We start from the raw sequence: 25,025 nt of genomic DNA, 5'->3' as shown, positions 1-25,025 counted from the left end.
TCAAAATGGAGGTTGGACGTTTTGTGGAGGTCTTGACCAGGTTTGCAGACACTGCAGCAGGGATTGTGGCCCCCTCCTCCATACACATCTTTTCCAGATCTTTCAGGTTTCAGGGCTGTCGCGGGGGGAGGGGGGCAACACTAAGTTTTTGCACCAAAAATGTTCTTTTGGGTTCAGGTGTGGAGACTGGCTAGGCCAATCCAGGATCTTGAAATCCTACTTAGGCGCCTATTCCACGGGAGCTATAATTGGCCGAATCGGTCACATTCGGCCGATTATCGCTCGGTGGAATAGAGAAAACAATCAGCCGATGATCGTGTCATCGGCTGATCGTTTATTTAGGGCCAGATCTAAAATCATCGGTCCCCCACCGCGCATTACTATGGTGGAATAGCGGTGCGCGGCGGGCAACCGACGATTTGAGAAGCACCATACATTACCTAGCAGGACTTCTCCTCCGCTCCGTCTTTCTCCCCGGGTCCCGCGGAGCAGCATCAACTCCGGAGCGGCCTGACTGAGCTGTCAGACCGCTCAGCCAATCACTGTCCGGGACCACCGCGGCCAGTGATTGGCTGAGCGGTCTGACAGCTCAGTCAGGCCGCTCCGGAGCTGCTGATGCTGTGCCGCGGGACCCGGGGAGGAAGACGGAGCGGAGGAGAAGTCCTGCCAGGTAATGTATGGTGTAAGGGCTGCAAGGACATCGGTAACGATGTCCCTGCAGCCCTCGCTCAACGATCATCGGGCCGTGGAATAGGCCCAGTAAACGAGCGCCAATCTAGCAAATCGGCGCTTGTTTACATCATTGATCGGGCCCCCATCGGCCCTTGAAATAGGACCCTTACTAAGCTGATCCTTAGTTGCCCTGGCTGTGTGTTTCGGGTCATTGTCATTGGCCAAAATCTTGCGATACATGGCCCCATCCATCCTCCTTTCAATACGATGCAGTCGTGCCCCCAAAAGTCGTGCGGAAAAGCAACCCCCAAAGTATGATGTTTCCACCACCACGCTTCATGGTTGGGACTGTGTTCTTAAAGTTGTACTCATCCTTCTTCTTTCTCCAAACATGGAGAGTGGAGTTTATCTTGTGTTCTCAGCGAACACATGACCTTCTCTCCTGCCTTTCTTTAGATCATCCAGATGGTCATTGGCAAACTTCAAGCTGGCCTGGGCATGTGCTGGGATGAGCAGGGGGACGTTGTGTGCCCTGTAGGATTTTAATCCATGATGGTTTAGAGGTAATCTTTAAGACTGTGGTGCCAGCTCTCTTCAGGCTGACCAGGACCATTGACCAAGTTCTCCTGTGTAGTTCTGGGCTGATTCCTCATCTTTTTCAGAATCATCTTTACCCCATGAGGTGAGATCTTGCATGGAACCCCAGACTGAGGAAGATTAAAAGTCACCTGTTTCTTCTTTTTTCAAATAATTGGGCCAACAGTTGTTGCCTTCTCACCAGGCTGATTGCCTATTGTCCATCCCAGCCTTGTGCAGGTCTACAATTGTGTCCCTGGTGTCCCTAGGCAGCTCTTTGGTCTTGGCCATAGTGTGATTGATAAAGTTTGTGGATAGGTGTTTTATACAGATGCAATTCATACAGGTAATAAGAGCAGGAGGAGCTTCTTATAGAGAAACTAACAGGTCTGTGAGAGACAGAATTCCTGATGGCTGGTAGGCGATCAAATATTTATTTCAATAAATAAAATGCAGATTCATTTTTAAAAAATCATAGTGTGTGATTTTCTGGATTTACATTTATAGATTGTGTCTCTCACAGGTAAAGTGTACCTATGATATAATGACACACCTCTCCATTCTTTGTAGGTGGGAACATTGGCAGTGGAGTGGCTATAAAGTGAACCCACCATCCCCTGCTGTACATTGCTAGCCCACTGAGCTGTGTAATGCTTCATTTAACCTGTGGGGGCGCTGTAGGGAGATTGAACACTTGGTAGCAGGTCTTCACTCAGTTTACAGATGATGTCTGGGGGTCCCAACGCTTGGACAAATTGTGCTTAGGAAAACCTTCAAACTAAAGGAGTACGTCCAAGGTAAAATGCATAAGTGGGCAAGCCAATTAAAGGGATCCTGTCACTATGAAAATGTTATTAATCTTTTCCCATAAATATATATATATATATATCAATCTGCTCAGCTCCTTCTGCTCTATAACATGATGCCGATAGCTTAGGTAGCAGTTCATGGTGACGGGTTCCCTTTAAATAAATAACAGGGTCCATTTAAGTATCCAGCTTCACATTGCCTGTATGGAAAGGGTTAGCACTTTACTTCCATATGGTCCTGTACTCTCTCCTCATTTCTCAAAATACAAGTCTCTGTATACATTCAGATGGCTATTTTTGTCTACAGCTCTTTCTCATGGGGTACATATGAGGGAGCAGGATGTTGTAGCTCCTGGGCTTCCCAACCTACCATGTGACCTTCATAATAATCCCTGTTTTTATATGTGGTATTTAGGACCCCTCACATACTAGGGATTGGGGACATAACCAGCATGTGGCTCCCCAGCTATTGCAAACTACAATTCCCAGCATGCCCTGACAGCCGGAGATCAGTGTGATATTGTATAGTAATATTAGGCACTGTGACAAAGACATAAGAACTGTGCCCCAGGTGATGACCAAGCATTTAGCGGCAGCCCCGCATGGCATCGAGATGACTGCTAGATCCCATGGATGATACAGAGCTCTATAAATAGATGATATCTGTGTCATTCCCATGTTTTCCAGTTAAAAGCTGCCACGGCTAATAATAGACATGGGGAGCCCTTTAAGCTGCTAATTTCCCATCTAATTCCCACGGAGGCCTCAGTTCCGATGAGCGCTTGTTTAAACACTCCAGAGCGCTGGACCCCGGCCTGTGTGCACAACATCAGGCAGTCACCACCAAAGGCACGGCAGCCCGAACGTCTCAGAGAAGAAAAAAAGACATTCTTAAGACATGGGCCAGACATAAGGCAGCTGGTCTCCCAAGTAAAATATTCATTCTTTAGCTGTATATCTCCATCGGGTCTAAGATAACATATTCATAGAGCATAAACAAACCCAAAATAATATTGGCTGCACCCTCCGGACCTTCAAAGGACAAATTCCATTATGCGATGGCTATCTTCACGAGGAACAAAAAGTGTGAGCCGAGAACAAATTGCCAGATAAGACAAGTGCGGTGATGCTATCGAGCCCGCCAAGACGTAGAAACTAAGGACGTGGTTAAATATTTACCCGGAGAATGTAGAACACTGGGTGGGTAAGGTACACAAAAGATAACATGGTGGAGGCAAGATGGGGCATAGCTGCAGGGGGGGCAGAGGTGGCGGACACACCCAAAGGCCTTCTGCTAGGAGACGCCAGCTCTGTCCCACTTTTGGTATGGTCCAAAGAAACATTGTCCAGGCATGATAAGAATTGTAGTTTTGCAACAGCTGGGGGGCAAAGATTCCCTATCCCTGCCCTAGTTAAACATCGTAGGATAGCCTAGAAAAAGGTAAAGCTAGCCTAATTAGTGTTAATTAGAGTTCCAAATCTCTGAAGAGTCTTTGAGTAGAGTTGCAGTCGAAAGTCAAGTTAGTTGACGGAACAATTCATAGAATAGAAACCTATTACAAACATACTTCGATTATGAGTAGGGATTAAACATGGAGCGGGGGGAAAGTGATGACAAGTACTATCTTACCTCCCCCCATGGCCTCGAATGGCAGCCAATGGACCCCCGCTGGGCTCTCCGGCGTGGAAACGTCAGGACCCGGCTGATAGGCTGGCTGATCAGCTAGTCAGTGACTGGGGCGGGCCAACAATCCAGTCACTGATTGGCTGAGCGGCCAGTCCATCAGCCGGGACAGGCTTTTCCCCCAAGTCATGACATCATCACAACTTGAGAGGAAATGCCTTCTGGCGGGGGTCCCACGGCCAAGCCCGCCGCTCACCGCAGGCATGGGGAGAGGTAAGTTAGTACTCATAATCAATTTCCCCCCTGATTTTTTAATCCAACGGACTTCTCCTTTAAATCTTTCTTTACGGGGGTTCGCCTTTAAGGGTCCTATTAGACGAAGCCATTTTTAACTATTAACAATAAAAAATACCAAACAAGATTGTTTATCGTTAACCTGAAATTGTTCATCATATTACACACAACGATAGTCGTTAGTTACGGTCCCAGCAAAAGAATGAACAATGTGAAATTACACTGAACCATTAGCGATGATCAATGACCCACAAACGATTTTTCCATTGTTGCCTGCAATTACATGGAACGATTATCGTTTAAATTGGAACGATATAACGGTTTCCCACACGATAATCGTCCAGTGTAATATGATTCACTAGTATAAGTTGAATGTAGGGGTTCACCTATGCACCTTAAAACTCCTATAGTCCCAATATCTTGGTTTTCGTCTGTACATATACCATAAAGGGCATCCCATTTTCCATTGACAATGGCATTGCTAACCAGGAATTACCCCAGGGGATCAAACATAGAGATCTGAAAAGGAGCTCCTCTGCCTACATTGTTATGACCAGGGGTCAGAGAAAACAACCCCTCTAGCCATTGTGGGATCTCAAATTGCAGTCAGCATGTCCTTTAAATTTACTACACCTGTTCTGCCTCCAGTGGTCCCAACACAACAGTATTATAAAAGGCTGGTAGTAGATGGAGACCCCTGTTATAGGTACAGCATAGGGGCCCAGGGACTTCATGTTACTCCTCTGATAGCCAATAAAGACAGGGACCTTGTCTGTTCATCTTTGCTAACCAAGGAGGGATTAATAAAGATCATTAAGAGTAATGTTTACCACTGCCGGTAACATGATCAGGGCTACAAGCTTCGGTAATGAGTTGACCACATACGGGAAAGGATCTAGTAACAAGGTTCACAGTAATTACATTATGAAATTCGACCAGTCCTGGTTGTACGGTGAGAAAATAGTTGTCTTACGTCTCCATGTGAGCTGTAGAAGGTTGTTTCCTACTACACTGTCTACCTTGGTCATCCATGGTCATTGGTTTGGTCATTTTGAGCCACTACATCCTACAAAGTTCTCCATAATATTTTCGACTTTAGTTAGGGGAGAGTCACACATACACATCAGAGCTGAGAACCTTTGGTCGTCAAGTTGTTGCAAAACTACAATTTCCATCATGCCAAAGCTTTAGCTGTCCAGGCATAAGGGGAATTGTAGTTTTGCAACAGCTAAAGGGCCATAAGTCCCCATCCCTGCATTAGACAAGTCCACCAAAATCAAAAAGTTTGGGCAATACTTATCTAATGTTTATGGTTTGTGACCCCCTTGTACCTTGATGCTTACATTGCTTACTTACTCCATTTCCTGACCTCAGCTAGTTTGAGTACTTCTGTGTAGAGAGACCTTAGCTGGTCCTAAAAAAGGGAAAATTACTATAGGTAAAACATTTAACTTGGTTTACCAATCATAGAACCAGGATTTTTGCAAGGAGTAGCCAATGATCCTACCAAGTTGTAATGCTATATGACCTGAGTAGAAGAGTACAAGCCCAAAACTAAAAAGGTTTGGTTCACATTATGATTTGACGTACATAGCAAAGATATGTCGTCAACGCGTCGAAATGGACATGTACTTATAGGAGATCCATAGGTTTCAATAACCTGAATGTAGTCAATTAGCAAGTAACATATACTTGTATTTCCAGGTTTCCGGGACTCAAAAGTGTGTTGAGTTCCAGAAAATACATGCATGACAGAACTAAGTCACTGGTTGACTACGTTTGAGCCATTAAGTTGGCACTATAATTTATTATTATGCCCTGATTGATCTCTTGGTATTGCTAGGAGAAGCTCAAGGTAGCACTTTGCCCGTCCCGGTTGTTCACAGTCTCCATCCACAGGCACCATTCAGAGTCCATGGTGTCCATCCAATGACTATTGGATGACTATTGGCACCAGCTAGGAAGTGAAGCTCGCTTCTCTAGAGATCACTCAAGGCCTAAACACTCAAACCTCGAGCAATCAAAACTTTCGACAGGTTTACAATGTATAAGTATAACGTACAGCAGAATGTTGTCTGCCTTATTTATAGGAGTTGAACCAAATCTTGCACTTAAACAAATCTGAAGGAGGCAAGTATTTAGAAGACATCTCCTAACCAACACCCCAAGCAACCATGCTACTTATGCTCCACTTATGCTCCTAAGTGTCATAAGTAAATGGCCATACCACCGCTCCCTCCCGTGAAGATGTTGGCTGGCCGCAAACCATGAATAAGCCCAGTTGACTGAGTCTCCGCAGAGAATGTGGAAGTGGTTTTGCTAATCACAATATTTCTTTCCCATTCTACGCATCTCGCTTTTTTATATGTCATCTCGTGGTGTTTATTTTTTTTTTTCTTGTTCGCTCAGACTGTAAACATTTTTACTGAAGCAAATCTGGTAATACAAGGCTTAAAATAAACCTGTCTCCAGCTTTGATAAGATTTATTGTCGAGAAAATATTTGGCGCATTCCTAAATGCGTGTTTGGTTTAACCTGCATTCTGCGAGAGGGAGGGAGAAGGGAGCCTGGGTGAGAACCTAAGGTAGACCATTCGTAAGCTGTAAGAAATAGAATGTACAAGGTTTGTTCACCTCATTGACCTAAAAAAGGTCCAGGCCAAACCGCCAAAGAGAAGTTTCTTTGAAAATTCATTATAAAGACATCCTGACACTTATTCCACTTCCCGAGGACTGGGAATGATCTATCTCTTAGTGTTGTTTACATATTGTTACTCTAATAAAGGGGTACACCAGTAAAAAAAATTATGAGGTGTCAGAAACTGCAAGAAATTTGTAATTTACATCTTTAAAAAAAATATCCAGTCTTCGAGTACTTATCAGCTGCTGTATGTCCTGCAGGAAGTGGTATATGTATTGCAGTCTGACACAGTGCTCTCTGCTGCCACCTCTGTCCATGTCAGGAACTGTCCAGAGCAGTAACAACTCTCCATAAAAAATCTCTCCTGCTCTCCAGACTGGAAAGAATACACCACTTCCTGCAGAAGATATGTAGTGAGTGTCCCACTACGTGTTTTCTTATTTTATTACACCTAGGCAGTGTTTCTATTCAGTGACACAGGTAGGACAGTGAGCTGCTGTACCTTACTCCAACCATTAGGTGTCACACTCTCCCACAGCACAGCTGCATTCAAAACTAGGTTCAGCTACACACACCTCTCTCTTTCACTCACTACTTCCTGGAGGTATAGCAGACCTGTTCCACTGCACTGGTGACTATACCTCCATGGAGTTGCACCCCCAGGGACAAGGGAATCTCACCCCTTGCCTATACCGTGGATTTTTCTAAACTCGGGACAGTCAACCACCTAAAGAAAGGAGAGGAACACTAAAACTGTACCGCAGTAGAGTACAGTGCAAGTTAGCCACTCTTTACTGACTTACGCTTAGCTGAGTATGAGGGATACTACTTGCCAGCTCCACCCAGTAACAGAGATCTGGGACTCGTACTGCACAAGTAGGGCGGAAGCCCAACACTGAGGGGCAAAATGAGGTATAGTTAGTCTAGTTCCAGACAGAGAGGAGAGCAGACCTGTTCCACTGCACTAGTGAATCAACCTTCATGGAGTTGGTAGACTTCACCCCCAGGGACAAGGGAATCTCACCCCATGCCTATACTATGGATTTTTCTAAACTCGTGACAGTCAACCACCTTAAGAGAGGAGAGGAACACTAAAACTGTACCGCAGTAGAGTACAGTGCAAATTAGCCACTCTTTACTGACTTACGCTCAGCTGAGGAGGAGGACAATACTAGCCAGCTCCACCCAGTGACAGAGACCTGGGACTTGTACTGCACCAGTAGGGCGGAAGCCCAACACTGAGGGGCAAAAGGCGATCAAATGAAGCGGTTGAAATTGATCTATACATGAGTATGAGATACTATATAGACACTTCACCACATCCCGGGAGAGTACTCACTACATTAGGCAAGGGGCCCTCCTATCTGCTGTTATATTCTATCAACTCATCTTCTATCAGTTTCTATTTGCTGTTCCTCCTCAGAGTCCCCGGCGCTATAGGGGGCTATCGAGAGGTTAGATTTGTCTAACCTGCTGATAGTTCCCCTTTAAATACTCAAGTCTCCCATTGATTTCAATGGGGCTCATTACTCGAGTCGAGCACTTGAGCATTGAAGAATAGTCGCCTCCAGTATAGAGCACTCAAGCATTGTAGTTTTTATTATTCGCTGAACACTATTCGCTATAAGGTCACTCAATAGCTTAGACTATCCACAGATTGTAGGCCATTGGCATTGTGAAATTCAGATCTTCTCGTCACATCAGGATATCCCATCTCGGCGATTTCCCAGTCTGTTTGATATCTCATCATGGCCTGAAAAAAGTTGAAAGATGAGTCATTGGGAGAAATCCATATAAGAAAGGGTGGGAAAGAATAAGGACATGTTCCTAACCTTGGGCAAATACTTCTAAATAAGTAACTTTTTGCATGATAAATAGTTGAAAACATATGTGCTCAAGTGTCCCTCTTCAGCTGATGAGCAATATCTTATAAGAATACATCTCATTGATATACACTAAGCTTTCTCATAGCCTGGACAATGAGACATCTTATGTTGTTTCTTGTATGTTCAGTTGCGGGAAAGTTTCATATAATATCCTTATTTAGAATTCGACCCTATAAAAAAAATAGAACTCAAGTTCCCAACCCTAAAGTGTGGTGCGCACCGGTTCTTGTGGTGCCGAAGCGCCGGGATGATGTTATGTCGGTGGTTGGAATATAGCTCAGCCAATGGTGGTAAAATCGTGACGCCAGTGCTAACTCAGCACACAGGTGTGAAGTTGTACCTGCTTTGTGTAGTGGCTGGCTATGTTGATCCCCAATGGTCCCTTGGTCTCTTATCATGGTGGTCTAGAGTGGAGAGATGACCCACCCGGACTGTCGGTACCTCCACCCACGGAAAGGGGGAAATGACCCAAGGATGGTGAAACCTGTGTGTATCGGTGCTAGTGCAATGATCACTGAGTCCCAGTAGAATAAATAATGTGATTGTTACTGAAAATCACTAGCAATATAGGATAGTAGGGTAACGAGTGACTTCTGAGATACAGACATGAGTTCACTGAATCTGTGCTGAGAGATTCTGAAGTGCTGAGGTAGAGTAGCAGTACTGGTTCAGTTGAGTGTTGAGTAGAGTAGAAGAGTTCAGAAGAGTTGGGAGGAGTTTGTCGGAAGAGCCCCAACCCAGTGTAGTAATGTGCTCTGCTGAAACTTGTAAGAAAGGATACCTGAAGAATACTTAAGAAGTGAATACATGTGCCCATGTTTCGACCTGAATGTCGCTAAAAACCACCTTCTGCCATGCAGTGTCGGGTTACCCGTCTTACGAGGGTGACACAAGCCCCAGTCTCTGTTACCTGAGTGTAGCTAAGTGTCCAAACGTATCCCAGTTTCACCTGCTTTGCGAGATAGAGTACATAGACCTTGGTTACAGTTGCTTTGCTCTATCCGGGTCAGTTTCTCTGTCTAGAATACCTCCCTGCTCTAAGAGAGGTTCTCGGCTTGGGCTGGGGTGATATTGTCCTCCATTAGCTGCTTAGCACTGCATAGTGTCTGTTGGTATAGCTTGGCAAAAGAAAGTCTTTGCCTTCTGCATACGTGTGTGTCTGTCCACTATCACAGCAAGACTACACTGGACTGTCCTCTAAGGGTTGTGTTGTGGATGTATAAAGTGCAGGGATGGGTAGAAAAAGAAGAGCATCTCTCATTGGCTGGCACAGACCATGTGGTACAAAAACAGTAACCCTATAGTGACTACAGCTGTGCAACATATAATAGAATCCGAACATAACACTGGCACCTTGTGGTAAAACTAGAGAATACACCTTCATTACCACTGAAGGGATAACTTTCTAACCGATGCCTAAAGCACTTAACTGTGGGACACAACTAAAGAACCTCTACTTCACGTTTAAAAGTCTGCATTATCTAAGGGTCCTTACCATAGTACATAGCTATTACTCATTCTTTCTTTTTAAGGGGGTGGGACTGGTGCTAGGTTGTTTTCCAGCAGTACTCACACATGCACTTCCTTTCCCTTACTTTTCTGGCCAATCACAGGACAGCCCCTACTCCTCCCCGTGATTCCATTAAAAGATGCTAAGAAAAGTGCACTAGACTGAACAGTCTGGCACTGAGCTGTATGAAGAGAGGGTTTTTAATGCACTTGGTTTTCAAGGTGCTATGTGTCCAGCAACAGGGTCACAGCAAGGAGAGAGTTACATTACTAAAGCAGCCCTGGTCTAAGCAGTGGACTGATGATAATGATAATAACTAAAGAGGGGGGAGATTACATTCAGGAGCCAGCAAAGAGTACACAGTAATACCACAAGTATTAACACAAGGGACAGCTTCTCAGAAAATAGAAATAACAAAGAAGCCCTTAAATTTACCTTTCAGGCACAACATGGACCCACTATAGAAGGAAACAGCTTGCATGCACACAATCCAGGCGTTCTCTCCTGTACAATACTGTCTAAGACCTGTCCCCACTCTCTATGATCTGTCCTGATCTCTCTGCTGCTATAGATGAAGTCCTCTAACAAGAGGGAGAAGAAGATAGCTGCAGGGACAGGAGACACAAAATGGCAAATGACTGTGGGTTATTTTCCTCAGTACAGAGTCATTTTTGGTAAATTAAGCGATTTCCAAATATATTAAGAATCATCAAGGCTATCATGTTGTTGGAGATGACAGAGACCATTTAATATGGTATACAGCCCCTAGTCAAAGTTTTTTTTTATAACTGCAGGGAGTTCTTGTTGCCAGCTTTTCTTCACATGATCCTTGTAACAAAAAACACTTTAAGGTTACGTTCACACTTACCGGATCCGCAGCGTATTTTCTGCTGTCGATCCGCAGCAGATCTCATTTAAATAACCGAAGACAGCATCAAATCTGCACCATCAACTCTGCTGCGGATACTGTAGGTGTAAACGCACCCTAAAGGGGTTGGTCATCCCAAAAAGTTTTCATTCAAATTAACTGAAAGTGCCAGAGATTTGTAATGTACTTCTATTTAAATATCTCCAGTCTTCCAGTACTTATCAGCTGCTGCATGTCCTGCATGAAGTGGTGTATTCTTTCCAGTCTGACACAGTGCTCTCTGCTGCCACCTCTGTCCATGTCCGGAACTGTCCAGAGCAGTAGCAAATCCCGATAGAAAATTTCTCCTTCTCTTCAGACAGGAAAGAATGCAACACTTCCTGCAGGGCATACAGCAAATAATAAGTACTGGAAGACTTGAGATTTATTAATAGACGTAAATGACAAATCTCTGCATTTTCTAGCACCAGTTTATTTGAAAGAAAATGCAGTGGTGAACAACCCCTTTAAACTATCCCTTTAAATAGACATTTTAAACATTGACAATGTTATGAAGAGCCCTGGCAACAATTAGGGGATAACGTCTATTTGTCTTCTATACAGCTCCAGCTGTACGACTGTAGCTATGACCCAGTGGCGTCTTACTGTGGGAGCCTACCGGATGTTGCTCTACTTTCCTTCTACTCTTGTTGTGTTTTGCTTGGCTGTTTATCTTAGAAGTTTTGTTGTTTCTATTGAGATTTATAAGATTTATTACTTGTTGGAAAAATATTTGTGTAAACAGTTCCTCGAGGAAAAAAAAAACAATATAACACTGTGGATAATATTGAGAGTGTTGGTTGGTGGGTTATTTCTAAAACTATATCCAGGCTTACAGAATGGAAGTGATACTGGGCCATGGCGATATATCCCGTTTTATCAGATATCAGACAGCCTGGTAACTTGAAGCTCCTGGGCTCCAGTGTAAAATCCAGAGTCGGACTGGCCCACCAGAGGAACGGAGAATCCTCCGGTGGGCCCCCAGCTTTGGAACCTTCACAAACACTGACCGACCTGTTGTTTCTCACTGGTTCTTCATTGGTGGTCCCCCAGGATCATTTCCTCTGGTGGGCCCCGGATACCACAGTCCGACACTGGTAAAATCTATAACAGAGTCCCACCTACCATGTGCCATTTATAATACTGGTGTCCTCCTATATGCTAGTGAACTTGAGCTGGATTTCCTTTCCCTTCTCTGGCCAATAAAACAGGACAGCCTAGACTGAGGTAGTTAGCCCTCTTCTCCCAATAAATTGTATACCTCATGTAGTAACCCTCATGTAGGTAATCCCCTTGTAGCAAGCCCCCTTCTCTGTAGGGTATCTCCCCAGTAGGCAAACTTCCTGTAGGTAATCCCCCCACCCCAGTAGGCAATCCCTACCCCACCTGTAAATAACCCCTGTATGAATAACCCCTGTCAGGTAGACATCCCCTTGTAAGTAATCTCACCCCCAATAGTAAGTCTCCTCCACCCCTATAAGCATTCACCCTTGTTAAAACACTAAAAAAAAAAACAAAAAAAAAAACACACTCACCTGGCTCCCAAGCCAGCTCACTGCTTCCATCTCCTCCTCTAAGTTCTGCAAGCACGCCTCTTGTGGCCAGACGCCTAATCATGCCTGCAGCCACAATAGTGACTGACATCGCAGGGAGCCAATGCCTCCTCGCTCTGTCAGTGCACCACATTTAACTATATTTGCTCATTATTAGTGCGTACAGTTAAAAGCACAGGCTCCTGCATATGTCCAGCATCACCACGTGCAGTCGCTGGCGGCCCTAGGCATCTACTTGGGGACCAGTTGGAGGCAAGTGCCCAACATGTGCAGGGAAACAGCATAATTCCAGAAGGCAGACCAGACTGGCCCCCAAAGGGGACTGACCCATCTGGCATTTGCCCCAAATGCCAGATGGCCAGTCTGGTCCTGTTTACATTATAGTTCTATGTATAGTGTTAAACACATTGTAACACAGAAAGTATCACAGCATTTACAACACAAAAGCAGCCCTGGTCTAAGCAGTGAATGGCTAATAATTATAATAAATAGTTAAGAGAGAGGGAATTACATTCAGGAGACAGCACAGTGTACATAGTAAGAACAAAAATGTTCAAGGTTACAATGTTACCTCTCTTGCACAGTGAGGACCCTCTGGAGGGGACAGCCATGCTTGGTATTCATGCACATAGTCCAGGCTATCTAATTTTTCCCCTAAAACCACTGTTATGTTCTATGTGTATATAGCATTCTGTTTTAGAGAAAGTATGGATCCAGACTACAAAAACAGTCCAGATAAATTCAGCCCGGATAATCCATCTATATAATGCAAATAATACTGACATAGGGTACACTACTAACATACTTAGTCTTGTGGGCCCTTGACCATTGCCCATGTTATAAGCCCTGGTTGTAAATATCAATCTCCTGTTGTGTTCTTATGTATCCTGTTTGAAGGATAGGAACCTTAACACATCGGATCAATGAGAAACTTACATTAGGCAAGTACATGTCTGTGTGGCTATTATGGATATGGATGCTTTACAATTCTGCATGTCCGCTAGTTATCAGCTCTGCATTGTCATCAGTGGGGAAACAGAAATCTCATCCATTTAGCCGGCGTGCATTCATAGATTGGGTAGCACAGATTAAAGTAACATGAAGTAGTTCGGAGCGCTCTGAAAATTACAGCCAGATGGTAGGAAAAAGCTGGTGCGTGTTTCTAGGTATTCGCCATCCTGCCGGCAAGGTCTCAACATAAGAAGGGGATTATGAAACTTGTCAGATTTGGATATTTTGCACATTTTTGTCATCCATGCAGTAAATCAAGAGAATATCCTGACGTTACGGAGAAGAGGCACAGACAGGTGCTGCCAAAGGTAGGATCAGAGCTGTAGCTAGACTATGTTTTATCCAAAATCATAGCTATTATGGCTCTACTAGGCATTGCTCCCACCTAGCCAGAATCCTGCTCCACACTGTTGAGGGGCAACACCCCCGAAACAGCTGTATGTGGATGGCTACCTGGCCTTGGTTTTTCCCTTGTCATTACATTGACTTATAGGGCCACTTAATATGGTGGTTTTGGTGGTTTCCTTACAGGAGCCACCCCTTGACTGGGTCCTTCCCGGAGGGATATCTGGCTATTCCCGTGTTTCATGACTCTTTGATGAGGCTCCACAGGCTCTTTTTTTAGATATTCATGTTTCTCCAGAGATATACCAAGGTTCATCAGGGAACAAAACTTAGCACAGGCCATCCGCAGTCATTGAAATTGAAATATTTATGCTTATGGACTGTTTGGTTCCCTGATGAACCTGGGTTTATCTGTGGAGGAAACACGTCAGAACTTGCTGGTATCGTTTCGGATGTGGACCATGAGGAAATTACACTCATAACTATCCCCCCTTAGTGAGTGCACACAGTCTCACTGTATATAGGAATGACTATATGCACCAACTTCTTACAGTTGGAGCTGTTGTTTTTTCTCCCTGATTTATTCTGCAATCTATACTATATAAGTGAAGAAAAGTTTTTGTGGTTGGGGTCAACCTTATCAGCCAGGGTAAAAGGCTGGGAATACAGCAGCATTCCCACGTCTCTTTCTATTTAACTTCACCTATAGTATTTTATCTTTTAAGTCACATGTACTATGATAATGTACAGTGTACTTACCTACTTTTATGCTTCAGTCTATCCATTATACAAGAGAAAGCTCCAGTCTTTTGAGCTGGCCATGGTAAAGTACTGGGGATCCCCAAGTCACTCAAAAAAATGTAAGTTTTTTTACTTTTTTGTTCAGAATTTTCATCAATTCTATCCTTTCTTTTATGATTTTATGGTACCTGCATAATTGCACTTGGTACTATGTATTGTGTACAGTTTCCATGTTGCTATGAATAAGAATATTTGGTAATGGAGATTTTTTCAGAAAACCGAGAGGAACACAGTGGCCACTTCCGCCCAGATCATTGCATTAGGGAGTTTTTATTCGAGGGTGTGAAGATTAGATAGGTCGGTGATAGACTTGCAGGGGCAGGTGCAGGGCACGTTGAGTCGGTGCCACCTTGGGAGGTCAATAATTGGATTGGTTAGACTTTGGGTCGGGTTTCTTGATCTGGGTCTCAGCTGTCAGAAATGTAAAATGATCCAAGCATGGAATCTATGGGATGGAGAGAATTAAGACAGCAAGTTCAATATTTCATAGCAATAAGACTTTATATACAAGTAGCAACAAAACAACATAGTATAAAGGAATACTTAAAGGGGTTATAGAGGGCATTGTCTTCCATAGTGGCATTGTGCACCTTCTCATTCGGCAGTGACCAGTTCTGTGTACTTACCTCAACCCCCAATACCCCTTCCAATTAGAGTTGGGCGCAACTCGAACATGCTTAATCATCCAATCATTCGACATTTGAGTCCGGGATAAAGCCATAGGCAAATGCAGGCTCGGACTGGCCCACAGGGGAGCAGGGGAATCCCTAGGTGGGCCCTACCTATTAGTGGGCCCCTGAGCAAAAGGTGGGCTTTCCTGTTTAGCAGCTCCAAGATGACATATAATCCCCCAGCACTGCTGTACATGCCTGTGAGTTATGTGCACTCTTTTTACTCCCCTTCTTATACGTAAACCTGCTGACACGTTATGAACAGTAAGCTTGCATTGCTGGTCACATACATAGCTCTGTGCAAAGTCTATATTTCTGTGCAAAGTCACATTTCCTAGCTAACAATGGCTCACAGTACTAAGATACCCCCAGGACTTACATTAGGACTGAATTGTAACAACCAGATAAATACATGTATGCACTTATCAATGCAAGCAAGTAACAAATAATAAGAACTGGAACTTACCAATAGTCGAGGTTTTGTAACAATAGAGGATTTTTAGAAACCTCTACCCCTAATAGGCACTGAACTGATCGGTATGATCAACCAATCCAGAGTAATCAATTAACTGGTTGTCCTGCCCCCAAACTACCACTTTTCTCCAAAACTAAGAAATAGTGCCAGGTTTTTAAGATAGGCTAGAAATATAACCCCTAGTCCAAAAATAAGCCCTAGTTTAAGTCAGCTGAACAGATCCCTGACACTGGGCCTAGATTTGTTATACCCCACGTGCTCTACACAAGCTGAAGGGGAGGCAGGAGGGGTAAGAAGATGCACAATAGGGAACATTAAATATGGAAGGAAGGATGGTACAGGGGGCAAATACAGAGGGGGGAAGGTAAACAGTATGGAGACTATCTACAGAGGAGGTAGATATACAGTATCAGGGGGCTTACTGCAGAGGGGGATGTATACAGTATGGGGAAGAACTACAGAGGGGGAGGGAGGTATGGAGTCCTAACTACAGAGGAGCTTACAGTGTAGGAGCCTTACAACAGTAAGACATACAGTATGGCGGCTAACTACCATGTAGAGTAGGGCTACAGTGCAGGGGCATATTGTGTTTCTCCACAAATTAGACCTACCCCGAAAATAAGGCCTAGCCCCTTTTTTTAGGGAAAAAAAATAGTCTAGGACCCTGTCTTATTTTCTGAGAAACAATGAGAAGATAGAATACCAGGATGATACCTCCCATTCCTAACACCTGGATTTTCCGAGACTGGACCTTAAATGAGGTTTATGCAAATTTACCCAAAACAGACTTTTTTGGGGGGTAGATTAGGGGTGGGGACTTGAAATTGTCCAACAATATTGGGGTAGAATAGTAGATTGGGGGGGGCGGGGCGAGCCGCGGATGGGAGCAGTCGCAGAGTGAGGGAGCTCCGGAGCCGCACAGCTACTTTAACAGACCCAGACCTGCTAAAACTTACCCCACTGTACCTAACCGACCAGGGGACGGTGAGCGGAGCCTCCGGTCTTCTCGGGCCGACGACGAACCCGGTTCCTGCTGTTCCAGCAGACACCCGGGGGGACACGTGGGACGCCGCCGCCTGAGTGCTCCAGCCACGGTCATCTTCCTCTGGCGCCCCGGTCCTCACAGCTCCAGCGATCCCTCAAAGTAACGGGTGAGCAGCCTGACCCGAACCTCAGCCTCTGGGACACCCGCTCCTGGGAATAACGGGCTCGGGACCCGGCGGAAGGACGGCAGCCCTGATCCCCACGTGCTGCGGCGCCATCTTGCCTCCTCGCACGCTGCTGCCACAGGCCTGGTGAGTCACCCTCCCCCCTCGGCTCCAACACCATAGCCGGCCTCCCCTGGCACTGCGGACTTGACAGCAAGGGGGACAAGTACCATACCCACCCCCCATCCCCTCCTGCTGGGCGGAATATCCACCGGATTGCCCCGGATACTATAAGCCCCCAGGGGAAAGGGCTCTGCAGGCAGGCAACAGGCCGCAGCCCAGGTTCTCTGCACTGAGGCGCCATCTTGCCTTCCGGACCTTCTCCCCAGCAGCGGCCCCACATTACCCCTTCTTCACCTCCTGCTGCAAGAGGTACTGCTTCCCCTCTGGCTTTCGATCCGGCACTTCCACACACCGGTGCCCTGGACTCTCCATCCCCTCCTATACCCCCTGGTGCTGCCTCCATACGGCCCCCCAGACTCTTAAAGGGCCAGCAGCTCATTTCTACATTCATGATGGCCTCTTTGAAGCCACCTAAAAAGGACAAAAATAAACCCAATGATGACAATGTGGCTGCCCATGTCAGATCCTCACAAACAGCCACCAGGTCAGCTGCCCAGCGCTCTTATGGGGGCAGACACTCAGACTCAGACTCTGAAGCATCCCTTATGGGACCCTCTTCCCCACAGGAGGTACGTGACCTGCTCTCACAACTCCCCACTAAAAGGGACCTGCAATCCCTCATAACTGAAGTAAAAGATGCTTTTAAAGTGGAGATTGCGGCAGTGAGAAAGGACATTCAGCATATTGCACTACGGGTAGAAACCCTGGAAGAAGACCACGATTCTACGCGTGCCTATATCTCCACTTTACAGTCCACTGTGTCAGTGCAAGCTTCTGCCTTAGATGACATGCAACGCCATATTGAGGACTTGGACAATAGAGGCAGACGCAATAACATCAGGGTACGGGGTCTACCAGAGGCAACGCAGGACAATGACTTGACATCTACTTTGGAAGGCCTCTTTAATATGTTGCTGGGAGAGCCTCCCACCCACAAAATTAAGTTTGATAGAGCCCACAGAGCCCTGAAGCCCAAGCCTACAACCGGTGCTCCGAGGGATGTAATTTGCTGCCTGCATGACTACACGCTGAAGGAGAGTATTATGGCCAAAGCCCGCTCGCTTCGGGACCTGGACTTTTATGGGGCCCAAATACAACTCTTTCCGGACCTGTCTTGGATCACCCTACAGAAGCGCCGACTTCTAAGGCCACTGCTGTCTATTCTCCGAGATCACGACACACCGTACAGATGGAACTTTCCTTTTGGCCTCACGGCTAGAAAAGATGGGCGTTCAGTGATGCTCCGCAACTTAGCTGATTTACCTGCGTTTTGTGATGCTCTAGACCTGCCCATCCCGAAGATCTCCGATTGGACTGTAGCTCCCCCACCTCCCTCCCCACCCCCAGTATGGCAGTCCTCTGGTCAGAAGAGGCGCCGCCCCCGCTCTGAGGGCTCTCGCTCCCCTCCCGATCCCGTGACTTGAGAGGACCACCCTAGTGGCTCCGGATCCGTCTCCCCTTCCTGTTCCCTACCTTCTAAATTTGGGGCTCTATTTGTTTATGTTCTGGGTCTCAACTTACTGCTTTGCTTTTCTTTTTGCATTGCTGTGCGGTAGTGTACTGCTCATCTCACATGTATGTTCCAATGTTCACTGTTCTTTTTTGGTGGCTCCTTCGCTCCTCATGGGGCTGCCAGCTGACAACCTCTGAGTTGTTTTGGCAAAGTTCTTGCCTCATTGCGGGTCTCTTGGGCCTGTATTTTGGGCCTTGTGCCCTTTTTCCTGTTAGATTCTGTATCTGTTATATGTTATGTGATGTTTCCTGTACGTCTCCCTTCTGTTCCTCCCTTCCCTCCCTCTCCCTTTCTAGGATTTTACGTCAGCAGGAGATGTTCCGGAGACTGTTCCCATCGAGAAACCGGAACTGGGTAAGTCGCTACATTAGCATGGTTCCTACCCCTTACTATAACAATGGTTAAATGTGTGTCCCTTAATGTAAAAGGCCTCAATTCCAATGTTAAGAGACGATTACTTCTGAGGGAACTTCGCAATCTTCACGCTGACATTGCCTTTCTTCAGGAGACACATTTCGACCAGGAGGCCACTTTTAGATTCACCCGTCACTCCTTCCCCACTGTCATCTCTGCCTCTAGAGGCAATAAGACGGCTGGAGTGGCTATTCTATTTTCTCAAACATGCCCCATTCAGGTTTCCTCCTCATTTGTGGACCCTGGGGGGAGATTTGTCATTGTAGATGGGACTCTCCAAGGCCGACAATTTATCTTCTGTAACGTTTATGCCCCTAATCGATCTCAAATACCCTTTCTCCGTAGGGTTTTAAATAGACTGTCTAAGTATCCCCCGGCTCCTAGAATCTTGGGTGGGGACTTTAACTTGCCCTTCTCGGAGCAGATGGACAGACATTCAGTACAAGGCCGACCTGCCCCGGTAGATCAAGCCAGACTCTCAACCGAATTCCGCAAGCTCATACGTGCTCATAAGCTGTATGACCTATGGCGACTCGATCACCCTACGGAGAGGGGGTACACCTTCTTTTCTCACCCCCATAATTTACACTCCCGCATAGACTACTTCTTTGGTAACATACCTACGGTCCGACTTCTACAGAGTGCAGCCCTTGACCCTATTTCTTGGTCAGACCACGGCCCTGTAATAGTGCAATTGAAGGCTCCTCTGTCCCCTACTAGGCAGTGTCATTGGCGCTTAAATGACACATTACTGAAAAACCAAACCTCCCGCGACTCCATTAAGTCGAGTATTTCTAACTACTTCTTAGAAAATGGGGGTTCGGTTTCCTCAGAGGGGATCTTGTGGGAAGCCCATAAAGCTGTAGTTAGGGGTCATTGTATAGCGGTCAGCTCCCGTCAGAAGAGGGATTCTTTGCTAGCGATTCAGAATGCTAGATCCACCATTGCCTCCCTGGAGTGCCTTTTGGCCCGGCGGCCCTCCCTGGGGGTTCTGCGGAGGCTTGTGGCGGCGCGCGCTAAACTTAAAGAGCTTTCGCTACATAAAGTGGAGAAGCTCCTCATGTACTCTAAACAGCGCTTCTATGAGAAGGGAAATAAAGCCCACACCCTCCTAGCACGGATGCTTAATGACCGCGCGGCTGCCCGGTCTCCGCAGGTCCTCAGGGACTCTGCGGGGACCCTGAGATACCACCCTTCTGACATCTCCTCTATATTCCTCCAGTATTACTCTAAACTCTACTCTCTCCCGTCTTCCTTACCCTCGGGTCCCGGGGCCCGTGCCCGTTGCCTCTCGGAGTTCCTTGTTGATTGTGGCCTCCCGTCTTTGACCGCTGAGGCGCTTGAGGAACTAAATACTCCGATCACTGCGGAAGAGCTTACAGAAGTTCTCAAATCCCTCCCAGCGGGACGGGCCCCTGGACCAGATGGGTTCTCTTACCTCTACTACAAAACTTTTTCCTCAGAACTCTCCCCCAAACTACTGTCACTCTTTAATTCCTTCCTACAGGGCTCTCCTATCCCTACTTCCATGTCTCATTCTTTCATCACTCTTATCCCCAAACCTGGCAAAGACCCCATGGACTGCGCAAACTATAGGCCCATAGCCCTCCTGAATTCGGATTATAAAATTTTCACTAAAATACTGGCTACCAGGCTAGGCTACTGGCTGCCCTCCCTTATCAACGCGGACCAGGTGGGCTTTGTACCGGGGAGACAGGGTGGAGATAACACAAGGAGAGCCATTGACCTTATAGATGTGATTAATCAGCAGGAGGACAGTGCTCTTATGTTGAGCCTCGACGCTGAAAAGGCGTTTGACCGCCTTGGGTGGTCCTTTATGTTCGAGACCTTGAAGTGCTTTGGCTTCACTGGCTCTTTCTTGACAGCGATACAAGCATTGTACTCAAGCCCCACGGCAGCACTTAAATTCCCCCATATGATGTCTGAGACCTTTCCTCTTTCGAATGGCACCCGCCAGGGGTGCCCTCTGTCCCCCTTGCTTTTTGTTTTATGCATAGAGCCCCTGGCGGCGGCGATCCGAAACTGTCCTGACATTAAGGGGGTCTCGGTAAGAGGGAAAGAATTTAAAATTATGTTATTTGCAGATGATGTTCTCCTCACCCTGACTCACCCGCTCACTTCCTTACCAAATCTCCAAGCGTTATTAAATAACTATGGCCGCTTATCGGGATACAAGGTTAATACCTCTAAGTCGGAGGCAATGCCCTTAAATCTGACTGGGTCTCAGGTTACCCAGCTTAGCTCCAACTTCAAATTTAAGTGGACTCTGTCCTCCATTAAATACTTAGGTGTCCGTCTCACCCCCAAATATTCCACATTATATTCTGCTAACTTCCCCGCACTCTTTCGGGAAGTACGGGCTCTTATGTCCAAATGGACCACACACTATATTTCTTTGGTCGGCAGGGTGGCGGCTGTGAAAATGACTATCTTGCCTAAACTTCTATATCATTTTGAAACGCTTCCAGTACGTATCCCCCTTTCTGAACTTAGAAGCCTCCAAAGAGCCATATTTAAGTTTATTTGGGCCTCTAGGAGACACCGTATACCCAGCTCGGTCATGATGAGTAGCAAATCCCAAGGGGGTCTGGCGGTCCCAAATCTCCTCCATTATTACTGGGCCTCCCACCTACGTCAAATCCCAGCATGGTCCAGATACTTGGCTTACAAGAAATGGACGGAAATAGAAAAAATATGGCTTGCTCCATATCACCCTAACTCCTTTTTATGGCACACCACGCCCCCTAGTTTCACGCATCTTTCCCTGCTGGGCCCTATACGGTTCTCTCTCCATATATGGTCTACGTGCAATGCCAGGTTTGGGTTGACCTCCCCAGCCTCCCCCCTAAACTCCTTTTTACTTTTCCCTGACTTTCTTCCGGGACTCCAATCTCCAACGGTCAAAATATGGGGTTCAAAGAACCTCTTCCAATTTGCTGACATTGTTGACCCCCTAACTCGCACTCTCTTTCCATATGCCAAGCTAACGGATAAATACGCCCTCCCATCATCAGAGAGTTTCACATATCTCCAGCTTCGTCATTTCATGATGTCTCGCCTGGGGTCCCTTACGGTCTCTAAGCCGTCTGCTTTCGAGCAACTAGTCAGAAGGGGGACTTCGACCTCTGGTCTTATCTCCGATATCTACCGCATACTGGGTTCGCCCGCCGGGGACACCCAGGTGAGACATTCATATATGGATAAGTGGGAATCCTGGCTGGGACGGACACTGCCCCCGGAATGTTGGACTGTCATCTGGGACCGCGCTGCCACTTCCTCGATATGTACCACATATAAAGAATCCCATTACAAGGTGATGATGTTTTGGTACCACACCCCAGAGCTGCTCCATAAGCTTAATGCCTCAATCTCCCCACTATGCTGGAGATGTACCAGAGAGCGGGGCTCCCAATTTCATATTTTCTGGGAGTGTGAGCTTGTGCGGCCCTTCTGGACTGAGGTTTGTGCTATATCGTCGGTGGTCCTCGGTATGAGTATCCCCTGTGAGCCAAGCCTTTGTTTGCTCAATTTATTCCCTAAGACCCTCCGTAAAAAAAGGGCCAAGTTATTACTGGTCCTACTAACGGCTGCAAAATCTCTGATTGCCAAATGCTGGAAACAGTCCTCCCCCCCCTCTATCCAGCACTTCAGGGCAAGGATTGGGGAGCTGCGCTCCCTAGAGCGTCTTACGGCATCTTTGAACAATAAAATGGAAGCCTTTGACCAGATTTGGGCTCCTTGGGACTCCTATAGCTCTCCTCCAACATCCTCCAGCGGCATATCCTAGATTCCCCTCCCTCCCCCCTACCTGCCTTGCCCACTATTTCCCCCTTCCCCTTTCAATGTTATGTCTTTGTATGTCCTATGTTCGTGTAAAAGACTAGATTGCTAAGTAGTTCCTTTTGCATTGGATCTTCCCTAGGCAACATTTAGCAATCTGTGTACTAGTTGAGCCCTAGGAGACAGGTGCTTCAGTTAGAAAATGTCTATTTCTCCTCTGCTCAGGTATTCTAGTTGGACTCTGTTAAGTGCCTTTTAAGTCCGGTCCTACTACAATTGTTCCATGGAAATTTATATGACCTGTCTAGTCTGTTTGACTGTATGTATATATATTGTTGGAAAAATCAATAAAAATTTACAATTTAAAAAAAAAGAATAGTAGATTGGTGGTTTTCAGTGCCTGGATGGTGTTGCTTAACCGACCTATAAATCCACATAGTAGACCGGAGATGTAGCTTCCGTTGGACCATCTCCCGGGTCCACTGTCATGATATTTTGGGACAATTATTGCTCTGCATGTACAAGGGTCAGAGAACGTTTCTCCTCTTTATACCGTCACCCAGCTGTTAGTAGTGTCACCAAACAACCGCTGCTGTGTGCAGAATCCTTTTGCACAACAGGAAGTGTCCACGTGCAGCAAAGCCAATCTTTCAATCTGTTGCTATTTATACCGTTATCTTCTATGGGAAAATGGCTATGAATCAAATACATAAATCAATCTTGAATGGACATCCTATTGGGGCCTCTTTGTGGCCAGGCTGGAATGTATTTGTCCCTTTACTAACAAGCGGGCTCTTTTGTGGCTTTTCAATGGAACAATATTGCAAAATACAGCAGTAACATAGCTGTATAGGGAGGATGCAATGAGAAAGGAAAAAACACTATATAACCTTAGGGCTCTATTACGAGAAGTGATAATAGTGATTAGTGATAGTGATTGAGCCTTGGTTTTGGTTCTGAGTGCTGATTAGGAGATAGTTGTGTTGGTAGATTTGTGTTGAGGTAGAGTAGCAGAGAGGAGGATGCCGTGAGAGTCTCAACCCATGTAGTAATGTGCTCTGCTGGGATGTTGGAGGATATAGTAGAATACTTGTAGAAGAAGAAGAACAACTGTGCCTGTGTATTGACCTTTACTTTAGTCTTCACACCACCTTATGCCCACTAGCATTGGCCGAACTGTACCAATGGGTGACATAGGTCCCAGACCCTGTTACCTGGGCTGAGCGGAATGCTGATGGTTCCCTGCTGACACCTGCGCTGCGAGATGGAGTTAAAGGGGTAGTGCGGTGCTAAGAAATTATTCACAAAATAACACACATTACAAAGTTATACAACTTTGTAATGTATGTTATGTATGTGAATGTCCTTCTTCCCCGTGTTCCCCAACCCCCGCCTGTGGACCCGGAAGTGTAGTGCATTATACATACCTGATTCGTGTCGACCCCCGTCCGCATTACTTCTGACAGTTATGTTATCTTTGGAAAGCTGGCCGACCCGCTCCTGCCGTCCCTCATGCTGGCCCACCCTCTGCCGCGTCATAACTGTGCTCAGCCGCAATTGACTAAGCATAACTGTGCTCAGCCAATCGGGGCTGAGCAGCTGATGACGTGTGCCGCGTCATCAGCTGCTCAGCCGCGATTGGCTTAGCATAACTGTGCTGGTTTGTGTATAATTTCTTAGCACCGCACTACCCCTTTAATAGGCTTACTGCAACTTTGCTCTACCTGGATCAGTTCCTAGCTCTTTTGCTCTATAGTGGATACTGTCCTGCACTGTGACTTCTCCTTGTCCACGGCATGGGCTGAGGTTATCTTTTGGCAGGTCCTCTCCTAAGAGGTTTAACACTGCATAGTGCTTTGTGTGGGGAGTTGTAAGAAGGTTGGTAACAGTGTGCTGTCTTGCGTCCTACCCATGTGAGGTACAGGCTAAGGGCCCTATTCCACAGTAACGATAATCGGCCGGATTGGCCCCATTTGGCCCGATTCGGCCGATTATCGTTTGGTGAAATAGAGAGAACGATCAGCCGATGATCGCGTCATCGGCTGATCGTCCATTTCGGGCCAGACCTAAAATCATCGTTCCCCCACCGCGCTTCGCTACGGTTGAATAGCGGTGCGCGGCTGGCGAACGACGATTTGACAAGCAGCATACATTACCTTTCCGGGCTTCTTCTCCGCGCTGTCTATCTTCAG

At 46.2% G+C, this 25,025-nt stretch overlaps 1 protein-coding gene across 5 annotated transcripts in view; it reads left to right on the top strand.

Moving 5' to 3' along the window:
• The window catches only part of ANO1 (anoctamin 1), a 135,516-nt gene that overhangs the window by 13,350 nt on the left and 97,141 nt on the right, over nt 1–25,025 (top strand). Inside the window, exon 1 of one of the 5 annotated variants that reach the window (XM_069965209.1) lies at nt 13,751–13,790. The exons of the other annotated variants lie outside the window; for them this stretch is intronic. The gene's annotated coding sequence lies outside the window, so the exon portion shown is untranslated. Of the gene's footprint in view, nt 1–13,750; nt 13,791–25,025 lie in introns of those variants that run through there. 5 annotated transcript variants of the gene reach the window in all.

The sequence above is a fragment of the Dendropsophus ebraccatus genome, chromosome 4 (assembly GCF_027789765.1).
Source record: "Dendropsophus ebraccatus isolate aDenEbr1 chromosome 4, aDenEbr1.pat, whole genome shotgun sequence".
NCBI lineage: Eukaryota > Metazoa > Chordata > Amphibia > Anura > Hylidae > Dendropsophus > Dendropsophus ebraccatus.
Note: the sequence above shows the minus strand (reverse complement) of the source record. Positions and strands in the feature narration are given on the sequence as shown.